Here is a 12,345-nt window from a genome sequence, read left to right as displayed (position 1 = left end):
AGCTCTGAGCTCCCACAGAATAAAAATATCAACACTGTTGCTTATAAGAACTGGGTTTTGTTTCATCCTCTGCGCTGAATGGTTTGTCATACTGGTGCTTGATATAAATGTGCAGGGGGATGTTCTACTGCTATGGCCTTAACACCCATGATCCCACCAGCTGTGGCTCAATTAATAATAAAGATATTCTAGATTTCAGTAAAGCAGCTCGAATTCTCATCAGAGTCTCGTTCTCATTTGTTTTGTTTTGTTTTTTATGCTTAAATATGACAAAAATGTGGCACACAGACAAAAGTATGTGGATACCTAACGCTCACACCATTATGAGCTTGTTGGATGTCCCATTCCAAATCCATGGGCATTCATTTGGAATTGTAGCTATGACAGCCTCAACTCTTTTGGGAGGCTTTGCAGTGCGTCTGTGGGAATTCATGTCCATTCGGTCAAAAGAGCCTGTGTGAGGTCCGACGCTGATATTGGACGAGAGGGCATGACTCACAATCAGTGTTTCAGTTCATCCCAAAGGTGTTCAGTGGGGTTGAGGTCAGGTCTCTGTGCAGATCACTGGAGTTCCTCCACACCATACAGAGGCAAAGTCATGCTAGAACAGGAAAGGCTCTTCCCCAAGCTGCTGCTGGAAAGCTGGAAGCGTGTAACTGTGTAAAATGTCTTTGCGTGCTGTAGCATTACCATCACCCTTCATTGGACCTAAGGGGATCCAACCCCTGAAAAACAGCCCCAGCTCATTATTCCTCCTCCACCAAACTTTACTGTTGACACTATGCATTCCCGTAGGTAGTGTCTCCTGGCATCCGTCAAACCCAGATTCATCCGTCAGACTGACACATGGGGAGAGTGACTCATCACTCCAGACGAAATGTTTCCACTGCTACACCGTCCAGTGGTGTGTATTACACCACTCCTGCCAACACTTGGCCTTGCACATAGTGATCTTAGGCTTGTTTGCAGATGCTCGGCCATGGAAAGCCATTTCACGAAGCTCTCGATGCACAGTTCTTGTGTTGATCTTGCCTCCGGATGTCATCAGCAATTCAATAGTGTGTGATGTGGTTCTAGATTTCTTCAAATGATAAAATATTGATCAAATTCTGCAGGTATTGAACGAAACTGTAATTAAACTGGGCCTCCTTGAGAAAATACCAGGAAATGGTGAAACAAACATGCTGACAGGTGTAAAACGACTACTTATTGTATTAATCTTATTATTATAACCAAACACTGTCCTTCAACTATTTTTTATTGGTTTCTACTACACTAATGTTTTTTTTATTCATATGGTTGTTTTACTTACAAAATAACACTTTTGGTCCAGATAAATTGTTTTAAATAATTTGTATAAGTGCTTAAGACGTTTGTACAGACCTGTGTATTTGTAGGTGTGATGAGTCCCTTTAAGTCTTTTTTTGGAAGAATGCCATTTGGGCATCTTTCCAGCAGTAGAGGAGTAAAATGTGGACCATAACAGGACGTGAAGTGCTATTTTCCACATTTCATTGCGCTCCAGATTGCAGGCCTAGTGAGCGTCCGGCTCTCAGAGCACCTGCAGCGCTTTCTTTGTTCTGCAGGGAAGCTCCAAATCTCCGCACTGAGATTGAGATGCTTTCCTCGTACCGACTCTCATTTCCAGCTCACTGAGGAGAATGCTGTGTGTGTGTGTGTGTGTGGGTGTGGGTGTGGGTGTGTGTGTGGGGGTGTGTGAGTGAGAGAGAGAGAGAGAGAGAGAGAGAGATTGACACATCCCTCCAACAACCACTCAGCCACATATGACCATACAGTCTCAGCCAGGTGAGTTTCGCTGTGTTTTAGGCTGCGTAGACCAATTTTTAAATGACAAAATAAAGACTCGTTTTAGCCTCTTTAATTGTAAGAGATCACATTAATTTGTATAGTAAATACTGAACAACTCAAAGTGGACACAGAAAAATTCAAAATAGATAATGACTAGTGATGGTAATTGCTAAAAACGTGTTTAGCAGATTCAATAAACACAAAATTTTGTAGTATGCACCAAAGAATTCTTAGTCAATATTGAAAATGTACAGTAGTTACTGAACAATTCACAGCAGATACTGAATAATATAGTACAACCCCATTTCCAAAAAAGGGCAAAATGTAAAGAAAAACAAAATGCAATGATGTGCAAATCATTTAAATCCTTTATTTAATTGAAAGTAGTAGAAAAACAACATACCAAATGTTAAAACAGAGAAATTTTATTGCTTTTTTAAATATTCGCCGATTTTGAATTAATTTAAGTTGTTTGAATGAAACAACATGTTCCAAAAAAGTTGAGAGCAACAAAAGGCTTAAACTCAACCCAAATATAAACAGGATCCAGAAACGCTGCCACCTTCTCTGGGCCTGAGCTCATTTTAAATGGACTGAGGGGAAGGGGAGAGTGTCCTGCGGTCCGACGAATCAACAATTGAAGTTCTTTTTGGAAATCATGGACACTGAGTCCTCCGGGCTGAAGACCCCTCAGCTTGATATCAGTGCCCAGTTCTACAGTCAGTATTCATGATGGTGTAGGGGTCCATTAGTGCGCAAGGCGCGGGTGTGTATGAACGATATGTTCATGTTTTGGCAACATATGCTGTCACCCAGAGGACGGCTTATTAGATTATTTCAGCAAGACGACGCCAAACCATATTCTGCATGTATTAAAACAGCGTGGCTTTGTTTTAATAGAGTCTGCGTGCAAAACTGACCGGCCTGCTGTCCAGACCTGTCGCCCACTGATAACATTTGGCGCAATATGAAATAAAAAATATGACAAAAGAGACCTCAAAATGTTGAGCGGCTGAAATCCTATGTCATGCAAAAATGGGAAAACATATCAAAATACAGCAGTTTGTCTCCTCAGTTCCCAAATGTTTACAGAGAGTTGTTAAAAGAAGAGCAGTGGTAGAAGAACACAGCGCTAAACATGCTCCCATCCCAAGGTGTTGGAAGGTGTTGTTAGCATGATTTAAATGTTGTCAGCAATAAAATTTCTCGATTTCAACATTTGATATGTTGTCTTTGTAGTATTTTTCTTTAAAAATATGGTTTACATGATTTGCATATCATTGAATTCTAGTTTCATCCTGCCTTCCGCCCAATGGCCACTGGGATAGGCTCCAGCACAACCCCCAACCCTGAGGGACAAGCGGATTAGAAAATGTGTGTGTGTGTGTGTGTGTGTGTGTGTGTGTGTGCGTGTGTGTGTGTGTGTGTGTATGAATTCATTTACATTAAGCACAGTGTCCCAACTTTTTTTGGAAATGGGGTTGTAGATACTTAATAATTCATAGTAGTTTCTGAATAATTCATAGTAGATACTGAATAATGCATAGTAGATACTGAATAATGCGTAGTGGATATTGAATAATTCATAGTACATAGGATTTATTCATAATATTCACTGAATTATTCATATTATATACTGAATACTTCACAGTAGTTACTCAATTATAACTCCTAGATTAAGAATAATTCATATAAAATCGCAGTATGGTTTTGTTATTGCTGGCAAATGACTGTGATCAACTCAGGTTGAGACTTTGAACGTATTCCGGAATTTGTGCACGTTTGTCTGACGTTTTTACCTTTTCACTCTTCTCTGTTGTAATTTAAGTTGATTAGTAAACTGCTACATTTAAACTACAGTGTCTTCTCACATCCAGGGACTCTGTTACAGTCCTGTTTCAGCAGAGTTTCAGCTCTTTTCTGCGTGTCTGAGAGCTATATGGGATTCTCTCCACTGTGCAGGTCTGATTTTTCCTGAACCGAGGTATGGAGCGATCCCATACCGTACTCACTCTCACAGCACAGCTCTGTACGTAAGGCTCACATGGTGAAACACAGTAGAACACGTAACAGTGTTTTGAGTCACACGCCGATAGCCGAGCAAATCTGAGTCTTTCAGAAACTGTGCCGCTGCTGATTGTTTTGTATAGCATGGGGGAAACTTTCGGCCCGGCGTTTCAACACATTTTCTGGTAGCAAGAAGATCAAAAGGTCCCTGCTGAGAGAAGACATGAAGTTGTGTAGGTGTGAAAATAGATTTTGAAGCCCCATTGCTTTGGAAAGCATATACATACATCCCCACCTGGGCTTCTAAACCAGTTAAGTCATGGTTGCACAGCATGGTTTAGCCTTCATTCTCTGCGCTGGTTGGTTGTAGATAGACCTTTAATCTTAAACTGTCTGGCATCATTTCCATCATGTTTTGATTCTGAGTCCAACACAATTCTGTGAAAACTAACCCAAAAGGCCAAAGAAAATCTCTTTAATCTATTTAAATTCCAATCAAAACGGCTTTTAGTTACTTGATTTATTAGCATTGGGAAGAAGAAAATACAGGGAACAGAGTCATATGCAAAGGTTTGAACACCCCCAGCCAAATTATTTGTTCTGCTGATTGTCAAAGTAAAAATGAGCTGACACGGATCCTCTACAGAGAATAAAATAGTACATTTTTCCACAAATTGTATTGCAAGATTTCTATTCATTTACGAAAATAATATAAAATGTGCCATAACCTTTGCACGGGCCTCATTTTGTGGTCATTTTTTTCTTCCGTGTGTTAAATCCAGCAGATAAACAGGTTAATTGTGCATTAAAATTTGATGAAATGTGCACTTTGTAGAAGGTCTTCTTCTTCTTCTTTCCGCCACAGCGGATCATCTGCCTCCATCTCACCCTATCCACTGCCTCCTCTACTTTCACACCAACCATCTCCACGTCCACCTTCACTACATCCATAAACCTTCTCTGAGGTCTACCTCTTCTCCTTCTACCCGGCAGCTCCATCTCCAACATTCTTTGACCAATATCTCCACTATTCCTCCTCAACACATGTCCAAACCATCTCAACCTGGCCTCTCTGGCTTTATCTCCAAAGTGCTCCACCTTCACTGTCCCTCTGATCTGCTCATTTCTAATCTTGTCCAGCCTTGTCACTCCCAACGAAAATCTCAGCATCTTCATCTCCACCACCTCCAGCTCAGCCTCCTGTCTTTTAGACAGAGCCACAGTCTCCAAACCAAACATCATAGCAGGACGCACTGCTGTCTTGTAGACCTTCCCTTTCACTCTTGCTGCTGTCCTTCTGTCACACATCAGCCCTGACACCCGTCTCCACCCACTCCATCCTGCCTGCACCCTCTTCTTCACCTCTTTTCTACACTGTCCATTGCTCTGGATGGTTGACCCAAGATATTTGAAGTCATCCACCTTTACGACCTTGCACTTTGTAGAAGGTGTTTTCATTAATTTGCACAAAATTAACCCGACATGGAATGTGACCTGAGGTGCCAAAACTTTGCACGTGACTGTACATTTAACAGAAAACTGGAAAGTCTCAACAGCTAAATCTAATCTCAGCTGTCTGAGTGTTCAGCATGTCACTCTCTCCCTTTATTACAGCTTCCATTCTTTTCAGGAGACTGACTTTCAGTTTCTCAAAGAATCTGCAGACACGCCTCCAAAGTTTGGTCCTAGAAGCTGGTTGATCGTTTTCTGAAGTAATCATTCAGTGATGTTGAGGTCTGGACTCTGGGGGTCATCAGTTCATTGCCCATTTGAGAACACCAGCAGCTTCTTTCAGGATACTGTTCCAGCTTTTTGGGGATAAGGATTTGTATTTGTGAGAATCCAGTTTCAACTGTTGGGAGCATCAGCTGTTATTACAGTGGTCCAGTAGCTTTTCAGAAAAAAAATGTATTGACTTATGCTAAATAAAAACGCCTTCACTTCCTCAGAAGGTTAAAAAAAGACAACCTGCCACAACAGCTCCTCTGCAGCTTCTACAGAACCACAGTGGAGAGCATCTGGACCAGCTGCATCACCGCTGCTGAACACAAGGCCCTGCAGAGGATGGTCAAAACTGCTCAGCACATCACCGCAGCTGTCCTCCCACCCAGAGAGGACATATATGACAACCGATGTGAGAGGAAAGCCATCAACATGTCCTCGGACCCCACACTCCACACTGAGCTCCACCAGCTCACTACCGACCACCCAGCACGCTCCACACTGAGCTCCACCAGCTCACTACCGACCACCCAGCACGCTACACACTGAGCTCCACCAGCTCACTACTGACCACCCAACACACTACACACTGAGCTCCACCAGCTCACTACTGACCACCCAGCACACTACACACTGAGCTCCACCAGCTCACTACCGACCACCCAGCACGCTACACACTGAGCTCCACCAGCTCACTACTGACCACCCAGCACACTACACGCTGAGCTCCACCAGCTCACTACTGACCACCCAGCACACTACACGCTGAGCTCCACCAGCTCACTACCGACCACCCAGCACGCTACACACTGAGCTCCACCAGCTCACTACCGACCACCAAGCACGCTACACACTGAGCTCCACCAGCTCACTACCGACCACCCAGCACGCTACACACAGCTCCACCAGCTCACTACCGACCACCCAGCACGCTACACACTGAGCTCCACCAGCTCACTACCGACCACCCAGCACACTACACACTGAGCTCCACCAGCTCACTACCGACCACCCAGCACACTACACACTGAGCTCCACCAGCTCACTACCGACCACCCAGCACACTGCACACTGAGCTCCACTAACTCACTACTGACCACCCAGAACACTACACGCTGAGCTCCACCAGCTCACTACTGACCACCCAGCACACTACACACTGAGCTCCACCAGCTCACTACCGACCACCCAGCACACTACACACTGAGCTCCACCAGCTCACTACCGACCACCCAGCACACTACACACTGAGCTCCACCAGCTCACTACCGACCACCCAGCACACTACACACTGAGCTCCACCAGCTCACTACCGACCACCCAGCACTCTACACACTGAGCTCCACCAGCTCACTACTGACCACCCAGCACGCTACACACTGAGCTCCACCAGCTCACTACTGACCACCCAGCACACTACACACTGAGCTCCACCAGCTCACTACTGACCACCCAGCACACTACACGCTGAGCTCCAGCAGCTCACTACTGACCACCCAGCACACTACACGCTGAGCTCCACCAGCTCACTACTGACCACCCAGCACACTACACACTGAGCTCCACCAGCTCACTACTGACCACCCAGCACGCTACACGCTGAGCTCCACCAGCTCACTACTGACCACCCAGCACACTACACACTGAGCTCCACCAGCTCACTACCGACCACCCAGCACACTGCACACTGAGCTCCACCAACTCACTACTGACCACCCAGCACACTACACACAGAGCTCCACCAGCTCACTACCGACCACCCAGCACGCTACACGCTGAGCTCCACCAGCTCACTACTGACCACCCAGCACACTACACGCAGAGCTCCACCAGCTCAGAGGACTGTATGCTGTGCACTTCATCTCTGGCTAAGCCTTGTTTCTAGTATATTTATATATTTATACTGTAACTGTTTATTTAAGATGTTACCTGGACATGATGCTGCTACTCTCTACCTGCACTGTAGACTTTATATACAGACCACTGTTTACACCACTAGTGCTTCTGCATTTACTGGACTGCAGTTCACCAGCACCTTTCTGTCTATATACCTGATACACTGAATATCTGACTGTCTAACCGTCTATACGTCCAGTACACCTATAACACCTGCCTATGCACGTCTTGTCTGCGTTCGACACCTGAACCTACTGACCACACACACTTTGTCTTTTACTGTCTTTAGTCTCTGCCCTGTTTACTATGCATCTTTTATCACTGCACTGGAAAAGTCGCCCCATAGTGTTTCATTATACTGTACTACCCTGCATTGTATAATGACAGTAAAGTTTAATTGAATTGAATTGAAAAAATACAGATCAACTGACACGCCTCCGCTTGCTGAGTCCCAGAGTGGACAATATTGTTAAAATCCTGGTTCTGCTTAGAACGAATGTTAGCAGAGCTGAGCTCTAAACCCTGAACTGTGTGTGTTTGTGTTTGTGGCCTGTCCTCTTCAAGGGCGTCCAGTCAGACCATTCAGCTTGAGCTGAAAGAAGACAACAACAACAAAAGCCCTTCTTCTTCTCGTTTCTTGGGAAAAGTCTCTCGCAGCGCTGCATAATTTTCTCCTAAGTCTGTGATTAGCCAAACCCCATCCCATGGTATTCCCAAACGCTCCACATTTTTGGAACCGCAAGCATATGTGTCCAAGCAGAGGAAGAATGAAAGCGTCTGATTTCATCCAACAACGACGCTTCTTGCACTTAGCTTAGCATTTTAGCCTGGTTTGCTGCAGTTAGCTCACTCACATGGGACATGCCTCAGAGGGGCTTTCTGTCACAGAACAACAGCAGCGTTTAAAGTGTGGAACTGAGATGAGAAAGAGAGAGAGAGGAGAGAAAAACAGGCTCCTTCATGAATAAAATTCCATTCATCTGCCCATTGTTCTGCTCTAATAGTGATTAGCGTTGGGCAAGTCTTAATAAGGAGATTCTAAAGATCAAAGCACAGAACTAATAATCCAAACAAAGTGGGGTTAAATTAATGTCATAAAATCCCTGCCCAGCGGTGAACGCGTCTCATCCAAGCCTGCGCTAATTTAAAAGAACTTTACAAATTCCGCCCAGGAATTTAAGAGCATCTCATTAATTCATATTAAGCACCGTTTGAAGCGGAGTGGAAAAATCACCTCTGCACTTTATTGTGTTGGTGTGGCTGTTATGGCCGGAAATGGAAAAAACATCTCTGGGTTTTAAAACCTCTGAAACAGAGAGAGAATGAGCTCCAGACCTGCACTCACGCTGAAAGCGGCGGGGAGATTTAAATGGATAAACAGAGGATGTGATTGTCTTTTAAAATGGGTTTAAAATCAAACCAGCTTAACCCTTAAAGCCCGGTGGTTGGTGTTCTGTGACCTTAGAGGTCTGGTGACCTTAGAGGTTCCTCTTTTATATATATATATAATTTATTTTGCTCTATTCAGCATGAAATTCACCCACATTGTAAAGAGCAACAGGCACTTACTGAACATTGAAAATAAAAATTGCATAACACATGGCCTGTGAAAATGTTATGGCACATTTTATACTGTTTATTTTTTAGGTTTTAAACTTTAAAAGCAAATAACTACAAAATTTGTGCACAAAAAAATCAGAAAATGTCACGTTTAAGTGTTCTCTGTAGAGGATGTGTTAACGTAGTTTGTAATTTTTCAGTTTTTGACTTAATTTGACATGCTTGATGAATTTTCTGCTGCATGCATAAAAAGAAATGACTCAGAGTGCCTTAGAAAAAGTCTGGTTCCATTGACTTACATTAAAAGTAAAGTATGTTTTGTTTTGTATCTATCTATCTGTCTGTCTGTCTGTCTGTCTGTCTGTCTGTCTGTCTGTCTGTCTATCTATCTATCTATCTATCTATCTATCTATCTATCTATCTATCTATCTATCTGTCTGTCTATCTATATATCTATGTGTCTTTCTGTCTATCTGTCTGTCAGTCTATCTATCTATCTATCTGTCTATCTGTCTGTCTGTCTGTCTGTCTGTCTATCTGTCTATCTGTCTGTCTGTCTGTCTATCTATCTATCTATCTGTCTGTCTGTCTGTCTGTCTGTCTGTCTGTCTGTCTATCTATCTATCTATCTATCTATCTATCTATCTATCTATCTATCTACCTGTCTGTCTATCTATATATCTATCTGTCTGTCTGTCTGTCTGTCTGTCTGTCTATCTATCTATCTATCTATCTATCTATCTATCTATCTATCTATCTATCTATCTGTCTGTCTGTCTGTCTGTCTGTCTGTCTGTCTGTCTGTCTGTCTGTCTGTCTATCTATCTATCTATCTATCTATCTATCTATCTCTCTGTCTGTCTATCTGTCTGTCTGTCTGTCTATCTATCTATCTCTAGGGATTCAGCTTCACTTCCTGCTCTAAAATGCAGAGGTGTGGCCAAAATTAAAAGCTCCTGCCTTCAGACTAAAATTTGCTTTGGTAGTGACATAAAACCCTGATCATCAGGTGTTTTTAATCTAAAAGCTAAACTCATGATAAATCCAATTGTTTCCTCTTTAAAATAAAACATATAATTTTACATAAAACTTAATAAATCTTAAAAAAGAAAAATCTTTTCTGAACTGTTTTACATAAACTCTGTAAGTTCAGCGGTGAGTGTTCGGGATAGACACCTAAAGACAGACATTTCATTAATGATATTTCTCTTCATGCTTTGGGTTTAAACAGATCAGAACATAATCCTTGCCAATAACAAAGCTCTGAATAATTTTATACTCATCTATTAATTTTATTAAAGAGTTTCAGCTGTTTTATACCATGGTTGCAGTTTGTAGATCAGTTGTGCTTATGTAACCTTGGTTGCTAAGGCTGCTAACGAACAAATGGACAGAGATTCGTGCATTTAGTGACCAGGGTCAGTCCACTGGGAAAATGGATGTACTGACTTCACTTTCATTTCTTTCACTGTATTCATTGCCCGGTTTTGCCGATGCATTAGTTAAAGCTCTGTCAGGCAGAAATGACCTTCTGCTCTGGGCTGCGGTGACCGCTTGCCCTTGCCGCTCATGTTCCCGTGCTAAAAGGAAGTGTAATGGACTCTAAGGGTCAGCGGCTCAGCAGGGGTCTGATACTATCTCTGCTGGTGAGAAACAGATGGGACGTCACACTGAGAAAGAGCTAATCTGACAGAAATGAGCTCTATCAGCCGTCTCATCACGGACACCAACGAGATCTTTTCCTTGACCTTCGCTCGTCCTCTCTCAGAGACAGATTTTTGAGAGAAAGACCCTGAGCGGAGGTTTCTGTGCTGTCTGGGGCTACATGAGTGTTTTTTTTAGAGATAAGATGAATAGAACATTACAAATATGATACACATGCAGTCATAAGCTGGCAGGATGAATCTTGTGCTTCTACTAACTGGCCACTTTATTAGAAACACCCACCTTGCGCTTTACTATATATAGCCACTTTATTAGAAACACCCACCTTGTGCTTCTACTAACTGGCCACTTTATTAGAAACACCCACCTTGCGCTTTACTATAAATGGCCACTTTATTAGAAACACCCACCTTGTGCTTCTACTAACTGGCCACTTTATTAGAAACACCCACCTTGCACTTTACTATATATGGCCACTTTATTAGAAACACCCACCTTGTGCTTCTATTCACTGGCCACTTTATTAGAAACACCAACTGTGCACTTTACTATACATGGCCACTTTATTAGAAACACCCTCTTTGTGCTTCTACTAACTGGCCACTTTATTAGAAACACCCACCTTGCGCTTTACTATAAATGGCCACTTTATTAGAAACACCCTCTTTGTGCTTCCACTAACTGGCCACTTTATTAGAAACACCCACCTTGCGCTTTACTATAAATGGCCACTTTATTAGAAACACCCTCTTTGTGCTTCCACTAACTGGCCACTTTATTAGAAACACCCACCTTGCGCTTTACTATAAATGGCCACTTTATTAGAAACACCCTCTTTGTGCTTCCACTAACTGGCCACTTTATTAGAAACACCCACCTTGCACTTTACTATACATGGCCACTTTATTAGAAACACCCACCTTGTGCTTCTATTCACTGGCCACTTTATTAGAAACACCCTCTTTGTGCTTCCACTAACTCGCCACTTTATTAGAAACACCCACCTTGCACTTTACTATACATGGCCACTTTATTAGAAACACCCACCTTGTGCTTCTATTCACTGGCCACTTTATTAGAAACACCCTCTTTGTGCTTCCACTAACTCGCCACTTTATTAAACCTTGTGCTTCTATTCACTGTAAATGTAAATAATTGAAGTACTCTACATTGTGTTGGTAATTACACTTAAGATTGTTCTGCTAGACATATTCCTGCATCATAATGATATTCATAAATGTCAGATTACTCATAGTCAGCTGTTGTTCTGAAGAGAAAAATGGCCTAGCAGTGATAAAAAATGATCTCATCTTAAGTAAATCAAATTTAAAGGCAAAAATAAATATATATAAGAAGGTAAGTGCGTCCAAAGGTTTACCATGTAATTTTAGTTGAGTCATAAATGTGTCCTAGTTTTGAAACAAATAAATAATACATGTGCCCTCTGGCCAAAAGTGGTCTGTAATGAATGACTTTCAACATTTCTGTGGCTGGTTTTTGGTGAAAATGAGGTTTATTGTTTCTAAATGTTGCTAAGTAACAGTTCGTACATTCACGAGACTGGATTGCAAAAGAGATTTCAAAATGAACAGAGAACCAGAGGAGAAGGGAAAAACAGACAGTACATGCTTCATGCAGCTTCACAACAGGCCGCTTCAGAAACTACACGTCCAGCTCTGTCCACTG

This window comes from Pygocentrus nattereri, chromosome 4 (assembly GCF_015220715.1).
Source record: "Pygocentrus nattereri isolate fPygNat1 chromosome 4, fPygNat1.pri, whole genome shotgun sequence".
NCBI classification, from domain to species: domain Eukaryota; kingdom Metazoa; phylum Chordata; class Actinopteri; order Characiformes; family Serrasalmidae; genus Pygocentrus; species Pygocentrus nattereri.
Note: the sequence above shows the minus strand (reverse complement) of the source record.